The sequence below is a fragment of the Camellia sinensis genome, chromosome 8 (genome assembly GCF_055761805.1).
Source record: "Camellia sinensis isolate YWXY chromosome 8, ASM5576180v1, whole genome shotgun sequence".
NCBI lineage: Eukaryota > Viridiplantae > Streptophyta > Magnoliopsida > Ericales > Theaceae > Camellia > Camellia sinensis.
The window spans coordinates 131,395,589-131,417,287 of record NC_138968.1 but is presented as its reverse complement, the minus strand read 5'-3'; the positions used below and the strand labels follow the sequence as shown (position 1 = coordinate 131,417,287).

General features: G+C 33.0%; 1 protein-coding gene and 1 pseudogene across 5 annotated transcripts in view; both read left to right on the top strand.

Annotated features, from left to right (window-relative positions):
- Positions 1-10,909: 10,909 nt before the first annotated feature.
- The window catches only part of LOC114265576 (uncharacterized), a 130,738-nt gene continuing 119,948 nt past the window's right edge, over positions 10,910-21,699 (top strand). For all 5 annotated transcript variants that reach the window (XR_014338217.1, XR_014338218.1, XR_014338216.1 and 2 more), the window contains exon 1: positions 10,910-10,922. The gene's annotated coding sequence lies outside the window, so the exon portion shown is untranslated. The remainder of the gene's footprint in view (positions 10,923-21,699) is intronic.
- Positions 11,015-19,669, top strand: LOC114282003 (uncharacterized; annotated as a pseudogene).

The window sequence follows — 21,699 nt, the reverse complement described above, 5'->3', positions numbered from 1 at the left end:
ACCAGACTAACTGCAAGGCTATTCTGGACCGGACTAATTACAAGGCCCTTTTACTCATCCCTTCTTACCGTGGCCCACAGAATGACCCATTACCCAGCTCGGCCCAATTTATATATAAATTACCCTCTCAGTTAGTATATTATTTATCATATTATTATGAATTAAGAATATCCAATCATATTACTTTTTAGTTTTGGCAATACTCATTATTTCGATGATTTTTTTATAATTACCATTTTTTTCTTTTTCATTTTTTTTTCCTTTTAAGATTACTTGCAATCTTTGAACATTTTTCTTGCAATTGTTCGATATATGTATTGATTATTTAGTTATCATACATATGGGTACTATTATAAGTGCATCACTAATACTATGACCACTATGATTTTTGTTTATTTTAATTTTTTGTGGCAAAAACAAACTTTATACTCATATCATTCGCTCATAATATTTTTTTTTTTTTAATTTTAAACTAACATGAAGGACTTACAAATGTATGAATTAATGTTTGATTCAATATGTATGTAATTTGTTTTCATCAATAACATTATTTATTTCCATTAAAAAAAAAAACTCTCATAATTTCTTCAAATCTCTAACTAATATGAAGGGTTCACAAATGACATGCAACCTCACAAAATCATAGAGAACTGATTTACTCAACCTAAATATTGTAAATTTATTATTTTATATACATCTATATAATAAAGCAGGATTGTTTTTGAATCTTCAACATATTTTTGTCCTACTAGGACATTTCGATGGCTCAGATCTGTTCAAATTATAAAACAATGGCTAAGATATATTTTTCAAAAAATGTCTTACATGTATATTTTCTACTTTCCCGTTTCTCTCTTAATTTTTTCTTTTCTCACCCATTCTTCTATGATCCCACCATCCCACCTTCCTCTCTCTTTTATTTTTATTTTTTTATTTCTCCTATTTTTATTTCTCTCTATTTGTTTATGTTTTTAATTTTCTTATTTTTGTTCACTTATTTTTTTTAATATTATATGGAACAGTTTGCGCTCCCAGAATTAGGAGTCAGATTTTACTATGTGCAATGGAGATTAAATTAATGAATTTTATAGTCCACAAATTAAATAAATTTGAACAATTAATTATTATTTTTAAATATATTGAATACCTGATAGACTTCATAAATTTAGACCTCATATGAATCTTCAACATCTATATAATAAAGCAGAATGATTTTTGAATTTGTCCTGCACACATTTGTCCAACTAAGACATTTTGACAGCTTAAATCTATTCAAATTATAAAACAACAGTTGAGATATAAATCTATTCAAATTATAAAACAACAGTTGAGATATATTTTTCAAAAAATATCCTACATGTACATTTTCTATTTTCCCGTTTCTCTCTCTTACTTTTTCCTTTTGTCACCCATCCTTCTATGATCTCATGATCCCACCTTCATCTCTTTTTTCTTTTTATTATTTTTATTTTCTCCCAGTTTTATTTTTCTCTCTTTTTGTTTATTTAATTTTTTATTTTATCATTTTTGTTCACTTATTATTATTCATATTATATGTAAAAATCTGCAATCCTAGAATTATGAGCCAGATTTTATTGTGTGCAGTAGAGATTAAATTAATGAATTTTATAGTCCACAAATTAAATAAATTTGAACAATTAATTATTATTTTTAAATATATTGAATACCTGATAGACTTCATAAATTTAGACCTCATGTGAATCTTCAACATCTATATAATAAAGCATGATTTTTTTTGAATTTGTCCTACACACATTTGCCCTACTAGGACATTTGGATGGTTTAGATCTATTCAAAGTACAAAACAACGGCTGAGATATATTTTTCAAAAAATATTTTACATGTACATTTTCTATTTTCTCTCTTCTCTCTCTTACTTTTTCCTTTTCCCACCCATCCTTCTATGATCTCATGATCCCACCTTTCTCTCTCTTTTATTTTTATTTTTTTTTATTTTCTCCCATTTTTATTTTTCTCTCTATTTGTTTATTTTTTTTTTATTTTCTTCTTTTTGTTCACTTATTTTTATTCATATTATATTGAAAACTCTGTGATCCCAGAATTATTAGGAGCCAGATTTTGCTGTGTGTAGTAGAGACTGTATTAATGAATTTTTTAGTCCACAAATTAAATGAATTTGAACAATTAATTATTATTTTTTAATATATTGAATACCTAATAGACTTCATAAATTTAGACCTCGTATGAATCTTCAACATAATTTTGTCCTGTTAGGACATTTAGATGGCTCAGATCTGTTCAAATTATAAAACAATGGGTGAGATATATTTTTCAAAAAATGTTCTACATATACATTTTTTACTTTCCTGCTTTTCTCTCTCTTACTTTTTCATTTTCTCACACCCCTCCTTCCATGATCCCGCATTCCTCTTTATTTTATTTTATTTTTTTATTTTCTCCCATTTTTATTTTTCTCTTTGTTTTTTTTATTTTTTATTTTCTCCTTTTTGTTCAATATATTTTACACATAGTTCTATACAATGTATTTATGCCTTAATACACTAGGACATTACGGGCATACATACTATTTCTATATAATTATTTAAGTAAAAACAGTATTGTATGTATGCCCATGGAAATTGTATGTATGTTAGGCACATCTATCTATCTAGCTATATATTATATAAGTAAAAGCGAGTTTTCATGAGAAGTTTTGTTAGAACTCCAAAATTTTATAATAAATTTGTGATTTTATCAAATTAAAAAATAAATTTAAATAGTATTGGCATTATAATTATATTATAATCCTAATATTACTTAGGCACGAGCATAGGCTAGTAGCCTTATAAGATAAAGATAAGAAAATATAATCAAGATATACTAATATTTTTCAAATTATTTAATTTAAAAACAAACATGATTTTTTAAATTGACTTTAAGATTTTATTGATTCAAGTCATGCAATGAGATTAATTTCATATTCTTAGCCAAGCTCACAAATTTTCTTTATGAATTGTTTCACGTTTCTCGTACAATTAAAAAAATTATTTCAAACAGAATAACTTTTCTTATCTCTTAAAATAGTCAAAATCCATTTAAAATGTTAATTTCAAATAACCACTTCATTAAAATAGTTAAAATTTACTTATCTATTTTTAAAAATTATTTTTAATTTATTAAAAAATTAATTTATCCATTATTATTTAACCTCGTGTGTATGCTAGTTAATACTATACTTTTTTTTTAACGAGAAAAAAAGAATGCTCTGAGGTATCATCATGACATCTGAGGGCCCAGGCTCTGGGGGAGCTGGTTACCAGCTTGATCTAACCTAACCCATAGGAAGGGACCTACCACCGAAAACTGTCACGGGCCGACTCCTTTAGAGGCGTAGCGGATCAATTTTCGCCCGTGTGGCGCTCAAACTCCACCAAGTTTAAGCCCGCCATAACTCATTGACAAATCGAGTGTTGATGGTCTCACCCGTTTGAACATTAGGGCCCAATGCTTTGTCAAGCAAAACAACTTCACATGGAAGCTCCGTCTTCACCCGGATGCCACAAGTAAGCCTGACGCCTCCAGTGCACCAAGCACGACATAAGTCGCTTGATAGCGCCAAGCTTACCTTAAGCAAGGTGCTTGCCCAACTTAGGTTTATGTCATCAAGGTGCCTAACCACACTTCGAGATGCTATCAAAGACCCAACATGCAACGTTGGCTTGTCGGCTAAGTTGAGGACCTTCGTTAGCTGGTTGCCAGCTTGATTTAACCTAACCCATAGGAAGGGACCCACCACCGAAGCACCAGCGGAGCTCAACCATACGCCACAGACGAGCCCACGTTTCGATCGGAGACCAGCGGAGCTCAACCATACGCCACAGACGAGCCCAAGTTTCGATCGGAGTACAGAGCGAGGTCATCAAAATGATCCACTGGAAGGACTAACATTTCGCTCCTCCCAAGAGTCGAACATGGGTCATGCCTGTGGAGAAGGATACTTTCTCCACTAGGCCACCACCCTCACTGGTTAGTAAATACTATACTTGTTTGGGGATTGTATTAGCAATTCATAGGTGCCACTTAAATTTTATGGAACTAAATTTTGGGATTCTCTACCATGCAATGCTTTCCCTCTTAAAATAGAATGATTATTTGATATCCCTTTTGAAAGGGGCTGACTTCTCTCAAATCACAGATTGGAAGATATTATTGGGGCTGTGGGGATTTATTACAGATTTTGTTTCGATAATCTGAACCGCTCAATATGTAAAACTCGTCAAGTATTATATAATTTCAAAAATCACGTTGATCGAATATCAATAGCTACATGATCAGATCAGTTTTGTATAATAAAAAAAATGAACGATGAAAAAATAAACGGTTGACAGAAATCCGTTCCGATGAGATAGCTATCGATATTCGATCAACGTGATATTTTACAGGCATATAGTATTCGACAAGCTCTACACATTGAATGGTTCGGATTATTGAAACGAGACCCGTGATAGACTCTCATGGCTCCAACAATATACTCTAGTTCGTAATCGAACTAGAGAAAAGTCCAACCCTTTTTGAAATAATACTTTACATCCGTTAACATATGACATTTATCATATTGTCGCTCGTGAATCAAAAAAAAAAAAAAATACTAGATCCCATCATATTTACTAATAAAAATTAAGTTAGGGTGTCACATGGACTTCTCACAAGATTATAAAATAATTTTGGAAAAATTAAAATTTAGTGGTAACAATAAAAAAAATATAGAATCATGAAAAAGTATAACATTTTAATTATTAAAATTTATAAACTTTATCATTGATTGTAAATATTTTTTTCTAAACTACACTACGTTGTTATTTCCCCAATAATTTTCCAGTAGCATGACACAGCGAGGGGACGATAGAAGGTTGAGAATAATCTACAAACTTAACCCCCAAAAGGAATTTTCTATCCATATGTAAAAATTGATACAAAAAAATATCATAAAAATTATGTGACAATGATATTTTTATAAATATAAATTATATTTATAAATATTTTATTTTAAAACAAAATATTAATATTAATATTAAGTCACATCATTAAAAAATTTCTCTTTTATATCATCACCCCATCCAAAAATGGAGGGTTATTTTATTTTATTTTATTTTTAACTAGAGAACAATATTCAAAATTAATTCTTCCATACCATAAAATAAATAAATAAACTAGACTTACCTCCTTTCAAGTTTTAAAACAAATATAAAAATAATACTGATTTTTTTTAAAATTTTAATTTATATATAACACCTGAATTCATTTTTATTCGTAATTCATTAGTCATATGATTGAAATTTTTTTAGGAAATTTACACACAAATCCTAATTTATGAACTTATACTCCATTAAGTTCTAACTAAGATTTTTTGAACCTTTAGGTTCTACTAAATTTTTAATAGTCAGAATTATCTTTCAAACAATAATTATTCATCATTTATGATTATCTATAAAGAAATATGATAATTTAACATTTATTTTGATTTCAAAATTTTAAAATTTAAAATATCAGCTTTCAAATTAAAAAAAAAAATTTTAGAAAAATATGTGCAAAAAAAAATTTATTTTTTTTTAAAAAAATTAAATTATTTTTTTGTGCAAAATTGAAAATTGTGTTTTTAAAAGAACATAATGATTTGATGTGCAAAATTGAAGGGGGAAAAATAAATAAATAAAATAAAATAAAATAAATAAATTTAAAAATGAAAAAATTGATACTATTCTCAGTTTTAAAGCTGGAAAAAATTGATAATGTTTTTGGTTTTATTAGATAATTAAATTAAACCAACAAGTAGAAGGGTAAAAACATTTAATCTCATATTCTGTTTTTTTATCAGTTAGTGAGATAATTATTCGGAATATTACTATACAAAATTGATAATATTCTTAATTTTAAAATTTGAGAAAAACTTATAATATTCTCAGTTTTATTAAATAGGACTTAGTCGTTTAAAATTTTTTAAATAGAACTTAAACTACCATAATATTTATAAATACAACTTTTAAGTAATTAACTCATTTTTTTTTTATATTATAATATATTTTCTATCAAAATGTATAAAGAGATTAATGTTGGGGGCAAAATCCCTTTTCACATATTTATATTTCATTTAGTTTACGTTATTTTCTTATATTCTAGTAAGTCTTATAGGTAACATAATTATTATTATACGTGACATAGTTACCAAAATACCTCTAATAATATTCACATTTACAGTGTGAATGTTCTGTGATGTAAATGTTCACACCATCAACGTGGATGTTAACATGTCAATGTGAACATTCACACATCAATGTAAATATTTACATTGGAAAATATGAATATTCACATCACCAAATTGCTAACCGTTCAAAAAATATTTGTAAGGATAAAAATGTCAATAAAATACCTTAAATATGAGAATTATGATTTGATAGATCAAATGTTCAAATAATAGGACTTATTAGAATATAAAAATATCTTATGGACTAATTGAAATACAAACACTTAAGGGCGGTTTGAAATGTTTTAAATAAGTGCACGTTTTGACTTTTTGTAAAAAGATGTATAGAAAAGTAGAAAAAGTGAATAGAAAAATAGAGAAGAGATGTTGATAAGAGGTTGATAGATATTAATTGATATAATCCAAATAAATATATGGGTTTTTTATTGATAAATCCCATTTAGAAGTGTTTTAACCCAATAAGTCCACCAAGGAAAATTATAACCTAATTAGTCCCATATATTTATACTTTTATTCCATGAGGTCCTTTTTTTCCTAATTTATATTATTTGTTGGACTATTATACCCTTATGTCTATTTGTTGATATGTATTACATAGAAAAAGGATACCCATTTCATATATATATATATATATAATTTCACAGCACAGCATACACCAACTCCATTATCTCAAATTGCTTCAGAGAACTTCACAACACAGCAACTCCATAAATGGCAGTATACTTGCATTTGATCACGTTCCAAATAGGCAGATTCAATCTCTGACATTAGCAAAGTTCGAGCAACAGAAATTTCACATTCAGAAAATCCATGCAGCGGAACCCTAGCAACCTGAAATGCAGGGCATTAATAAAACAAAGGAAAAGCAAGTAGATCCCTACATCAATATTAAAAACACACCTCAGTAAGAATTGATTTTAGGGCCTCAATAATAGTCCCTTTCTCTTTACAAAATGAAGTCATTATATAGGCTTTCACTGGACGAGCTACGACATCAGCAGCAGGAGAGCATGAAAAATATGCAGAATCCTTTCTGCGAGATATTTTAAAAAAAACCTCTGATTTAAAGCAAGAAAGAATATTGACTCGGCAAGTAAATTTTCATAGTCCTTCACAATTTTTAACTCATCCGCAGGCATCTTACAACTGATCATCACTGTAGACTGTTATGCAGAAATTAAAAGTAAGATTTCTAAAACTGTCTAGATTACCCTTTCTAACCCATGGTAAACGCTCAGCATACTGCAATCAACAAATGAAATTTTACAAGGGCACGAACTTAATAAAACTCCGCAAAAAACCAACTATCAAGTCATCAATCAAATAAATATGCATTTATAACTGACTCAAGGATGCTCAATGAAGCAATGATATTAGAAAAACACAAAACTATAATACAATATAATTTGAAAAACCCAGAAACCATTTTTTGCAAAGAAGGAAAAAAAAAAAACAACAACAACAACAACAAGAGGAAGGCAAAAAATGCGACAGCCTTTTCTATGTGTGTGAGTATTGCTACATACATAGTTGAAATGACAAATAGCAACTGAAATAACATATTGAAGATGTTAATATTAAACAGAAGATGTGAGCACAATATTAACATTATAAGGGAGCAGTGATCTTTATATGAAGACGATTCAAGTTAGTTTGAAAGTAAATGGTCAAACAAGCTCCAACCATGCAGGAAGAATCAAGTACAATGACCATGTAAAGAACCTCACCAGTGCATGAGACTCAAAATTTGTAAATTGGTAGAGTTTAAAAAATTACCTTAGAACCTTCCATCATCAGAACCCAGTAATGTGAACATTCACATCATTATACACTGATGTAAATGTTCACATCAGTGTCTACTAATATAAGTTTATCCAGTAATGAACAATAATGTGAATGTTCACATCGTCTATGTTTGCAAAATCAATTCCGAAAACAACAACAGTTATAAGGCAATGTAAATGTTTACGTGGGTGATCACATTATGTTATAATTGGCTGAAAAACAAAGGATGGAACCAACAGCACCAAACAATACCCAACAACACCAACAAGTTTGACATTGATGTCACAATGTGAATGTTTACATCATATTCCATCACATTGTTGAGTGAAGATTGTGGGTTCTATGGACATCAACAATCAACAATATCAACAGTGACAGTAATGTGAACATTCACATCATTATACACTGATGTGAATGTTCACATCAGTGTCTACTAATGTAAGTTTATCCGGTAATGAACAGTAATGTGAATGTCCACATCATCTATGTTTACAAAATCAATTTCGAAAACAATAACAGTTATAGGGCAGTGTAAATGTTTACATTGATGATCACATTATGTTATAATTGGCTGAAAAACAAAGGGTGGAACCAACAGCACCAAACAACACCCAACAACACCAACAAGTGTGACATTGATGTCACAATGCGAATGTTTACATCATATTCCATCACATTGTTGAGTGAAAATTGAGGGTTCTATGGACATCAACAATCAACAATATCAAAAGTGACAGTAATTTGAACATTCACATCATTATACACTGATGTAAATGTTTACATCAGTGTCCACTAATGTAAGTTTATCTAGTAATGAACCGTAATGTGAATGTTCACATCATCTATGTTTGCAAAATCAATTCCGAAAACAACAACAGTTATAGGGCAATGTAAATGTTTACATGGGTGATCACATTATATTATAATTGGCTGAAAAACAAAGGGTGGAACCAATAGCACCAAACAACACCTAACAACACCAACAAGTCTGACATTGATGTCACAACGTGAATGTTTACATCATATTCCATCACATTGTTGAGTGAAGATTGGGAGTTCTATGGACATCAACAATCAACAATATCAAAAGTGGCAGTAATGTGAACATTCACATCATTATACACTGATGTGAATGTTCACATCAGTGTCTACTAATGTAAGTTTATCCAGTAATGAACAGTAATGTGAGTGTTCACATCATCTATGTTTGCAAAATCAATTCCGAAAACAACAACAGTTATAAGGCAATGTAAATGTTTATATGGGTGATCACATTATGTTATAATTGGCCGAAAAACAAAGAGTGGAACCAACAGCACCCAACAACACCCAACAACACCAACAAGTCTGACATTGATGTCACAACATGAATGTTTACATCATATTCCATCACATTTTGAGTGAAGATTGGGAGTTCTATGGACATCAACAATCAACAATATCAAAAGTGGCAGTAATGTGAACATTCACATCATTATACACTGATGTGAATGTTCACATCAGTGTCTACTAATGTAAGTTTATCCAGTAATGAACAGTAATGTGAATATTCACATCATCTATGTTTGCAAAATCAATTCCGAAAACAACAACAGTTATAGGGCAATGTAAATGTTTACATTGGTGATCACATTATGTTATAATTGGCTGAAAAACAAAGGGTGGAACCAATAGCACCAAACAACACCTAACAACACAATCAAGTCTGACATTGATGTCACAATGTGAATGTCTACATCATATTCCATCACATTGTTGAGTGAAGATTGGGGGTTCTATGGACATCAACAATCAACAATATCAACAGTGACAGTAATGTGAACATTCACATCATTATACACTGATGTGAATGTTCACATCAGTGTCTACTAATGTAAGTTTATCCAGTAATGAACAGTAATGTGAATGTTTACATCATCTATGTTTGCAATAACAGATATAATATGAAGTTCACACATTGAATGAATAAGATCATATACTATGAAGCTCACTACTGTAGAAGTTCATATTGACGAAATGGGTATAGGAGATTCACATGATTAAAACATACAACCACAACAACATCTGAAATAATTGGCTTGGCCCAACATTTTTCATTCCCATGTAAATGTTCACAGCTTTTGACAACACAATGTAATTGCTACTGTGAACAAAACCATATACTTGGAGATTGGGATTGAGGGGTTCACATTAACAATTAGGGCATGAACAGTAAAAATATGAAGTTCCACACATTGTATGAATAGAAACAGGGGATATTGGAAGTTCACAATGGTGTAATTTGAACAAGAGATTTAGGGTTTACATACAAGATTGGTGAGATTACTTACTCTTTTTCCATATTGATGGTTGGGTTGTCACAGATGGTCATCGATGGTGATTTTGACGAAGATGGAACTTCAGGATGTTCACCAATGGTGATTTCCACGTTTCCGTAGACAGATGGCAGAGGTATGACAAAGCCGACGATGAGACGTTGCGACGATGGAACAATGAGATGCGTATGGGTGAGAAGATATGGAATACGATTTTGGGTTTTCGGAAGGGTAGAGATATTGTGTGTGATTTTCTGCAAAAAAGAGAGGGAAAGATGGACAGTTATTTGATTCAAAAAGAGAGGGGAAGAGGAGAAGGGTGTTTTGGTCTTCTAATATATAATAGGACCTGATGGAATAATAGAAAACACTATGGGGTTTATGGAATAGGATTCTTAGAGAATGGACTTATTAAAAAAGCTCCCATATATATATATATATATATAATATTTTTTTTAATACATGCCAAAAAAAACACGTAAAAAACAAAAAGACTTTTTAATAAATTTCTCTTAATAGTCTATTTTCTGTCAAAATGTATAAAGAGATTAATGTCGTCACGTGGAATCCACGTAATCGTCTGCGTGTGTAAGGCGAAATAACTTCGGAAAATCGAATAAGAACACCGAAAACTACTACCTGATCTGGATTTAGGGTTTTCGTAACTATCTCTTTCTGATCAATTTGCTCAGGTATTTTCTCTGGATTCCTAACCAATTTGTACACACAGAGATACAATCATTCATCTATATTTATGCACACACATCTATATAAATATATAAATGTATATATGTTTTTTTCCTTGTGTAGTTGATAATGATGACGGGATGATTTTCTTTGATCTCTTAACTGGATTGAGTAATCAAATGGTGGATAAATTCAACTCTAATCAAATGCTTTTCATGTTCATGGTTTTCTTGATGGAATTTGTAACTTTTATCAGCTTCATGAAAAGTGATTTGGGAAGAAATATAATATATATATATTTTTACAAATGTTCAGCAATGTTTAGGCGTGGAAACAAATTATCAAGGTCAATGAACGGTACTGGGGGTTTTCGAGTGCCTGTATTGTTTACAGTTTTGATTCTGTTTCTCGTGGCTTTGATACTTTCGTTTCGAAATGATGGGGAGAAACCCAATACTTCAGTTGGGCTAGTAAAGCAAAAGTGGAATAGTTTTGAATCATTGGTTCAATTTAACCCGAATGTGGAGTTCAGGAATGGAACAGATGTTATATGGCAAATACCCGATTCACCGAAGGCAGTTCTGTTTTTAGCTCATGGATGTAGTGCGAGCTATTAATTTTTGGGACAAATCTTCTAAATGCCCAAACTGTATTGGTTTGCCTGAAGAAAGGCTAATTGTCCTTCACACTCTTGCTCACAAGTTTGCAGTCCTTACCATTTCGAGTGCGGGAACACGCTGGTCAGTTGAGGAGGAAAGAATGATTGTAAAAGGAATTATCGAGTGGTGGGTTGAGAAATACAAGCTTGAAAAACTTCCACTTGTGGCTTTGGCGGCCTCCTCTGGTGGGTACTTCGTTTCAATGCTTGCCACTGATATGAGATTTAGTAGCATTACAGTAATGATCTCAGCAGGCTTATTTCATCAAATGGATATCACAAAGGACTACCCACCTACACTATTTGTGCACATGCCCAAAGATGAAGCTAGGAAGCAGAAGATAGATGCAAATCTTAGGTTTTTGAAGGAAGAAGGCATTGATGTTGCAGAGGTTAAATGCATGGAGTTCCCGTTGTCACCAAATTTCTTAGCTGACAGGATCCCAGGTCTTGATAAGACTATTTCAATGAAATTATTTGATCTATTCCGGGACAAGGGCTTTATTGACAAGAATGGTTATATGAGAGCTGATGGGCAAGCAATATGTTTGAAAGCTGCTCTCAGGGAGAGTAAAATTATTCCGCCAGATGTGCACTTTGTTGGAAAAATGGTTTAATATAGACATATTTTTGAGTCCAAATTAGAGTGGGCCCCCAAACGTTGTTTGGGGTGTGGGTCCGAAGAGGTAAAGACAGAACGTCAAAACCATTTATGAGTGAATGGGAAGTTGACGTCGTTTTTTCGAGTCTAACAGTAATTTTTTAGATAAAATTCATTTGAATTTTTTCAATAAAAATTATTGTGGGAATTTAATTTAATTATAAATTCAAATTTTGAATTCCTAAGTGGTTTCCTAAAGTTTGTAATTATGGTAATTTAATTTAATTCTAAATTCAAATTTTAATTATCTAAAATTTGTACCTTCTGCTTTATTAATTAAACTATTCAAATAGTTTAAAACAGTTAGTAAACACTGTTCTCTAATTGGGTTGGTTAATAAAACTATTTAAATAGTTTTATAATTATATATTTCCAATTGTTTGAAATCTGTTCCATCCAACGGAACTTTGTTCAAATTTTTTTGAAATAAAGCAACGGACAGGATTGTTTGAATATTTGGTCTTGCAACGGTCAAACAGTGCTTTTTCAGATTGTACCTGTTCGGGGCTAATGTCTTTGCCTATATATATTGCCTGATTCCAGCAGTCTTGAATCTGTAATTTTGGAGTCTGAAATTTCTCTCTTTGCTGTCCAGATTTCTTTAGTGCATTAATCTTCATTTATAATTTAGGAATAAATTTTAGAGAGTTAGAACATAGGTTTGGTTCGCCGAACAAATTGTTTGGAGTACTATTACAATTTGTGAAGATCATTGTATCCTGGGAGATAGACGCCACTCAACCGTAAGTACCGTAGCGGGGGGAATCTGTCTTAAGGACAGAATGTCACACACTTGACTTGGTCTTGTAATTTTTATTTGGTTCGACGAAATAAATTCGGTATGTTATTTAATTATTTTGTTTGAATTATTTCAATTCATTTTATTTACACAAAAGATTACTCCAACAATCTTAAGACAGATTCGAATTATTCTGTTTACAGAATTTTTCGTTTGTTTCCCTTTTTCATTCTTCGTAAATAATTTCGGAAGAAAATTATTTTCTGTGGATTTACAAAATAATATTCTAGTTGGAAAAACAAATAGTGATTATATGCTATTTGACAGATAGTAGTAATATACTGTCTCTTTTCTTTGACAACAACTAGTAATACGATACTGGTGTCATTAACAATTCAGAATATATTTTTGTGGAATTTTTTCAGAAATTAATTTTCGGTTTTAGAAATTATTTTTTGAGTTTTCATTAATTAAAATTCGGTTTTCAGTATTTTAATTATTGAAGTGTTACTGAAATTAATTTTCTATGTGGAATTAATTTGGTTAAATAAAATTTTATTTTATTTCCAAATTAATTGAAAAAATAAAAGTTATAGTTTTTATTTTTTTTATTTTACAGAATTTAATTTCTTGTGTGAAATTAATTTGGTTAAATAAAATTTTATTTTATTTCTAAATTAATTGAAAAATAAAAGTTATAGTTTTTATTTCTTTTATTTTACAGAATTTAATTTTCTGTGTGGAATTAATTTGTCTAAATAAAATTTTATTTTATTTTCAAATTAATTGGAAAATAAAAGTTACATTCTTGTTTCTTTTATTTTTACAGAATTTAATTCTGTGAATTTGGTTTAATTTTCTGTGTAGTGTAAATTCTAATTATAATTTTGTTTTATATATTAGAATTGATGGCTACTGAAACAAATGCCCAAACAAGTACTACTGTGGTGGCTGCAATGACGCCAACCCCCTCTCCTGTTGTAACAGTATCGGTAAATCACGGTGAAAAGCTAGAGAAGTTCTTAGGAACTGACTTTAAAAGATGGCAACAGAAAATGTTGTTCTGTCTTACAACTCTGAACCTGGCTCGTTTCCTCCGTGAAGATGCTCCTATCCTGAAAGAGGATGAAACCGACCGGCAAGTGGTTACTGCGGTTGATGCCTGGAAACATGCCGATTTCCTTTGCCGGAATTACGTCTGGAATGGACTTGACAACACATTATACAACGTCTACAGTCCAATCAAGACTGCAAAGGAACTTTGGGAATCGTTGGAGAAAAAGTACAAAACGGAAGATGCCGGCTCAAAGAAATTTGTGGTTGGTAGATTCTTAGATTTTGTAATGGTTGATTCAAAAACTGTGATCAGCCAAGCTCAAGATTTCCAACTCATTCTGCATGACATTCACGCAGAATGTATGTCTCTCAGTGAATCCTTTCAAGTTGCAGCCTTAATTGAAAAATTACCAAAAGGCTGGAAGGAATTCAAGAACTACCTCAAACACAAGCGCAAAGAAATTTCTATGGACGAGTTAATTGTGCGTTTGAGGATTGAGGAGGACAACCGCAATTCTGAAAAGCAGGCTGATAAGCTTCCTATGGAGTCTAAGGCAAATGTGGTGGAACATGTTTCAAAAACCAAGAAACGAAAGTCTTCTGAAGAAAGTTCATCACAAGGCTCTAAAGAGGGGGATAATAAAAAGTACAAGTTTAATGGCAAATGTTACATCTGTGACAAAGAGGGACATCGAGCCAAAGATTGTCGTAGCAAAGGCAAAAACAAAAGAAGAACAAGCAAGAAGCCTGCTCAAGCCCACATGACCGAAGTGGATAATATTTCCAATGGTGTCGATGACATCAATCTTTCTGCAGTTGTTTCCGAGGCAAATCTTGTCGGAAATCCTAAAGAATGGTGGGTGGACACTGGTGCTACTCGCCGTATCTGTGCCGACAAAAAGATGTTCACATCTTATTCTACAGTGGATAATGGTGAACAACTCTTTATGGGCAACTCCTCAACTTCCAAAGTTGAAGGACAAGGAAAGATTGTACTCAAGATGACATCTGGAAAGGAACTCACTCTCAACAATGTGCTGCATGTACCGGACATTCGCAAGAATCTTGTTTTCGGATCTTTGTTGAGTAAGAATGGGTTTAGGCTAGTATTTGAGAGTGATAAATTTGTACTTACTAAGAATGGGATGTATGTAGGAAAAGGTTACATGTCTGATGGCCTTTTCAAGTTAAATGTAATGACTGTTGTACCCTCAGTTATTAATAATACTACATCTTCTTCTTACTTGCTTGAGTCTTCAAATTTATGGCATGGTAGACTAGGACATGTTAATTATGCATCTTTGCGTAGATTAATTAATATGGAATGTTTACCTAAATTTAACATTGATTCAAATCATAAATGTGAAATTTGCGTTGAGGCAAAATTATCTAAAACTCCTTTTCATTCAATTGAAAGAAGTACGGAACCACTTGAATTAATTCATAGTGACATTTGTGATTTTAAATCAATTCAAACTAGAGGTGGGAAAAAGTATTTTATCACTTTTATAGATGACTATACTAGATATAGTTATGTCTATTTAATTCGAACTAAGGATGAAGTTTTGGAAACTTTCATTCAATATAAGAATGAAGTTAAAAATTAACTTGGTAAGAAAATCAAGAAACTTAGAAATGATAGAGGTGGTGAATATGAATCACCTTTTGGTGAGTTTTGTAAAGAATATGGAATAATTCATCAAACCACCGCTCCTTACTCACCTCAGCAAAATGAAATTGCTGAAAGAAAAAATAGGACTTTAAAAGAAATGATGAATGCCATGTTAATTAGTTCTGGATTACCTCAGAACTTGTGGGGAGAAGCAATATTTTCTGCTAATTATATTTTAAATAAAGTACCCCGAAAGAAAATAAATCAAACACCTTATGAATTGTGGCATGGAAGAGTACCATCCTACAAATACTTAAAAGTGTGGGGGTGTTTGGCTAAAGTGGCTATTTCTAGTCCTAAAAAGACTAGGATAGGTCCTAAGACCATTGATTGCATTTTCATTGGTTATGCCAAGAATAGTAGTGCATATCGGTTTTTGATTCATAAATCAGAACATTCCGAAATGCATGTAAATACTATTATTGAATCTCGGAATGTATCTTTCTTTGAACATGTATTTTCAAAGAAGACTGGACAAGAGACTAGTACTAATAAAAGATCTTTTGATGCTATTACTAGTCAGGATTAAGAACATGATCAAGAACAAGAGTTAGATCAAAATGAGAAAGAGGAACTTAGGCATAGTAAACGTGCTAGAACCTCAAAATCTTTTGGTCCAGATTTTCTAACATATTTGTTAGAAAATGAGCCTTTAACTTTTAAAGAGGCTATGTTCAGTCCTGAAGCTCCTTTATGGAAAGAAGCTGTCAACAGTGAAGTTGAATCCATCTTGCAAAATCACACTTGGAAATTAGTGGACTTGCCACCAGGTTGTAAACCTCTTGGTACAAGTGGATTTTCAAAAGAAAATTGAAAGCGGATGGATCAATAGATAAATACAAGGCAAGACTTGTAGTCAAAGGTTTTAGACAGAAAGAAGGTCTAGATTACTTTGACACATACTCACCGGTTACTAAAATCACATCCATTAGAATGCTAATTGCCATTGCATCTCTATACAATCTAGAAATTCATCAAATGGATGTTAAAATCGCTTTCTTAAATGGTGAGTTAAATGAAGAAATTTACATGGAACAACCAGAAGGGTTTTTTGTTCCAGGGAAAGAAAAGAAAGTGTGTAAATTGCTTAAATCATTATATGGTTTAAAACAAGCGCCAAAGCAATGGCATGAGAAATTTGACAAGGCGATGATGTCAAATGAATTTAAAATTAATGAGTGTGACAAATGTGTTTATATTAAAAACACAGATAGAGGTTATGTCATTGTATGTCTTTATGTAGATGATATGCTCATCATAGGTAGTAATAATGATATGATTAAAACTACCAAGAAAATGTTGAATAAACATTTTGACATGACGGACATGGGCATTGCTGATGTAATTCTTGGTATGAAAATTACCAAAACATCAGAAGGATATACTTTGTCACAATCTCATTACATTGAGAAAATACTTGACAAATTCAGCAAAGATGATGATCATCTTGCTAGAACTCCTGTAGATGTTAATTTGTATCTTTCTAAAAATGTACAAGAAAGTATTTCTCAATTAGAGTATGCCCAAATTATTGGGAGCTTAATGTACTTGATGAACTGCACCCGCCCAGATATAGCTTATGCAGTAAGTAAATTAAGTAGATATACGAGTAATCCGGGAGTAGAACACTGGAAAGCAATGATAAGGGTTCTGAGATATCTCCGATTTACTCGTAACATTGGGCTTAACTATACTAGATATCCAGCAGTACTTGAAGGATATTGTGATGCAAATTGGATATCGGATACTAGAGACTCGAAGTCCACCAGTGGGTATGTCTTTACTCTTGGTGGGGCGACTGTATCTTGGAAATCTTCCAAACAGACTTGTATTGCTAGGTCTACTATGGAATCTGAATTCATAGCTTTAGACAAAGCAGGGGAAGAGGCAGAATGGCTTCGCCACTTCCTTGAAGATATTCCAATATGGCCAAAACCGGTGCCTGCTATATGCATACGTTGCGATAGTCAATCAGCTATAGGTAGAGCACAGAGTCATATGTATAACAGTAAGTCACGACACATTCGTCGTCGACATAACACCGTGAGACAACTACTCTCTAATGGAATTATTTCTATAGAATATGTTAAGTCTAAAGACAACATAGTGGATCCACTAACCAAAGGGTTAGCAAGAGAGTTAGTTGAGAATTCATCGAGGGGAATGGGATTAAAGCCTATTAAGTAAGAGTTACCACAACGGCAACCCAACCTAGTTGACTGGAGATCCCAAGATCTAGGTTTAAAGGGACAACCGAGTTGTGATTGACTCAGAAGGATCACTGTGGAGTCCAACTCCTACCCATTTCTATGATGAAATAAGTGATGTCTGCAGCGATTTAGGTTAAATAATACTTTTAATAATTCTTATATCTAGGTAAACCTAGTGGAGTAGGGCAGGATACTTTTCATAAGAATCACCTATGTGAGTGTGAACTGGGCCGGTTCTATAAGATTTGTGAAGGGCTACGAGTCTTTAGAGCACTCATGAAAGACCAGGTTGTTCAGGGCCAAAATGAACACAATAGTGAGAACTAAACTGTGTCTGGAGATATACTGTGTGAGTTCTATTGTCTTGGTTTACACAAACGGCTGAACAGTTCAAGACATCATGTTCACTGGTTAGCTAGTAAATCCGATAGTGTCTCACAAGGGAAGGTTCAAAGCCAAAAGCTACCTATCCTTTGCAGAATATTTCCAATTTCTGTACTCTCTGTAATTAGATCATGTTGTTGCATTTTCTCTCCGTCAAATTCTATTCATGTGGGGGATTGTTGGAAAAATGGTTTAATATAGACATATTTTTTTAGCCCAAATTAGAGTGGGCCCCCAAACGTTGTTTGGGGTGGGTCCGAAGAGGTGAAGACAGAACGTCAAAACCATTTATGAGTGAATGAGAAGTTGACGTCGTTTTTTCGAGTCTAACAGTAATTTTTTAGATAAAATTCATTTGAATTTTTTCAATAAAAATTATTGTGGGAATTTAATTTAATTATAAATTCAAATTTTGGATTCCTAAGTGGTTTCCTAAAGTTTGTAATTATGGAAATTTAATTTAATTCTAAATTTAAATTTTAATTATCTAAAATTTGTACCTTCTCCTTTATTAATTAAACTATTCAAATAGTTTAAAACAGTCAGTAAACACTGTTCTCTAATTGGGTTGGTTAATAAAACTATTTAAATAGTTTTATAATTATATATTTCCAATTGTTTGAAATCTGTTCCATCCAACGGAACTTTGTTCAAATTTTTTTGAAATAAAGCAACGGACAGGATTGTTTGAATATTTGGTCTTGCAACGGTCAAACAGTGCTTTTTCAGATTGTACCTGTTCGGGGCTAATGTCTTTGCCTATATATATTGCCTGATTCCAGCAGTCTTGAATCTGTAATTTTGGAGTCTGAAATTTCTCTCTTTGCTGTCCAGATTTCTTTAGTGCATTAATCTTCATTTATAATTTAGGAATAAATTTCAGAGAGTTAGGACATAGGTTTGGTTCGCTGAACAAATTGTTTGGAGTACTACTACAATTTGTGAAGATCATTGTATCCTGGGAGATAGACGCCACTCAACCGTAAGTACTGTAGCGGGGCGAATCTGTCTTAAGGACAGAGTGTCACACACTTGACTTGGTCTTGTAATTTTTATTTGGTTCGACGAAATAAATTCGGTATGTTATTTAATTATTTTGTTTGAATTATTTTAATTCATTTTATTTACACAGAAGATTGCTCCAACACACTTAGTCCATCACATTCAAGAGGAACTGAATCTTTCTTTTGCATATCATGAAATGACTAGCCTGCATTCTGAGGAAATTTTTGACTGGTTTGAATCGCATATGAGCTGATCAATGAGCTGATCAATAATCTAATTTGTCGGATTCTTCCTTTCTTCGGCCATTGATCAGCATTAGTGATGGCATAGTGGTCAATATGACTTTGAACTAAGTGATGTTACTTAGATAAGTGCCTAACTAGTGCCCTGGCTGGAAGCTTAGTTGTAGAAGTTAATCTCTATAGCCCGTCTAAAATCGTGCGACTGAGTTGTGCAAAAGGGTAGAGGCATGGCATCTTCTCAAATGAGTTAGATAAAGGTGGAAGTGTGCACATAATTTTTAGAGTGTGTAGTGCATGAATCTTGAGTCTCAAGTAAACATATCTGGCCCTGAAATTAAATGTTGGGTATGAAATTTCTCTTTTTTCAATTTACCATCCAAGGAAATTAAAATGGTTTCCACAAATCAATTCCAATGCTTCTCCTTGGCTTTCCTATTCATTTTGGGAGCTGTGGTTTCTCAAGCCACGTCTCTCTCTCCAAGAGACATCAATGTTTGAGAGGCATAAGCAATGGATGGCTCTTTATGGATGTGTGTACAAGGACATTGCAGAGGAGGATAAACGATTCAATATATTCAAAGACAATGTAGTATGTATAAAATCTTTCAATAAAGCCACAAACAAGCCTTACAAGCTTGGGGTCACTCAATTTACTGACCTTACCAATAAACAGTTCAAACTGCAGAATAGATTCAAGATTCATGTTTGCTCTACAACAACGCGCCCTTTTAAATATGAAAATGTAACCGTAGTCCCAACCACCATGTATTGGAGAAAGAAAGGCGCTGTAACACCTATTAACCATGTAGTGAAGAAAGAAAGGCACTGTAACACCTATTAAGGACCAAGGCCAGTGTGGTTCACAAATTAATTTTTTTAAAAAAGAAAATAATAAGAAAAACATTGAGGTCAAGTGTTTTCTAACTCTTTATTTGTTAACCACATATAGGATGTTGTTGGGCTTTTTGAGCCGTCGCAGCCACAGAAGGAATTACCCAGTTGACAACTGGTAAATTAATCTCTTTATCTGAGCAAGAGCTTGTTGACTGCGACACTAGCGGCGAAGATCAAGGTTGTTCAAGTGGTCTCATGGACAATGCCTTCCAATTCATCCAAAACAATCAAGGCCTCACTACAGAAACAAACTACCCATAAAAGGGAACTTATGACACTTGCAACAAAAACAAGGCAGCAAACCATGCAGCCAGGATAATTGGATATTGTTAGGTTTTATTTCTTGGCAATCCCGTTTGACAAAACTCCTTTGAGTTGTAATTTTATTCGCATTTTTATTTCAGTGAGGCTATGAGTTGTTAGATGCGAATCCAACCCGAATCAAGCATTTCAGAGAAGTTTGTGATGATAAAGCTTTCAAGATTGACATGTGGGCGAGCCCGGCCCGGCCTGTTGACAATGTGAATGTTCACATTGACATGTTAACATTCACATTGATAAGAGTATAAAACTAGACAGCAGCCTAGGACGGACCCGACCCGGCTTGGCCCGGCCCGCTAACAATGTGAATATTCACATTGACATGTTAACATTCACATTAATAGGAGTGTAAAATTGGCCCCCGTCCCGTGGCGGCTCGAAACCCGTCCACGGCCCATAGGCGGCCTGGGGCAGGCCCGGTCCGGCCCGTTGACAATGTGAATATTCACATTGACATGTTAACATTCACAATGATAAGAGTATAAAATTGGCCGGCGGCCCATGGACGGCCAAAAGCCCGCCGGCGGCCCGGGGCGGGCCCGGCCCGGCTCGTTGACAATGTGAATATTCATATTGACATGTTAACATTCACATTGATAAGAGTGTAAAATTGGCCCGCAACCCGTGGGCGACCCGAAGCCCGACCGCAGCCCGACCGCAGCCCGAGGCGGGCTTGGCCCGACCCGTGACAATGTGAATATTCACATTGACATGTTAACATGTACATTGATAAGAGTGTAAAATTAGCCCGCTCCCCGTGGCTGCCCGAAACCTGTCCACGGCTCGTGGGTGGCCCGGGGCAGGCTCGGCCCGGCCTTTTGACAAT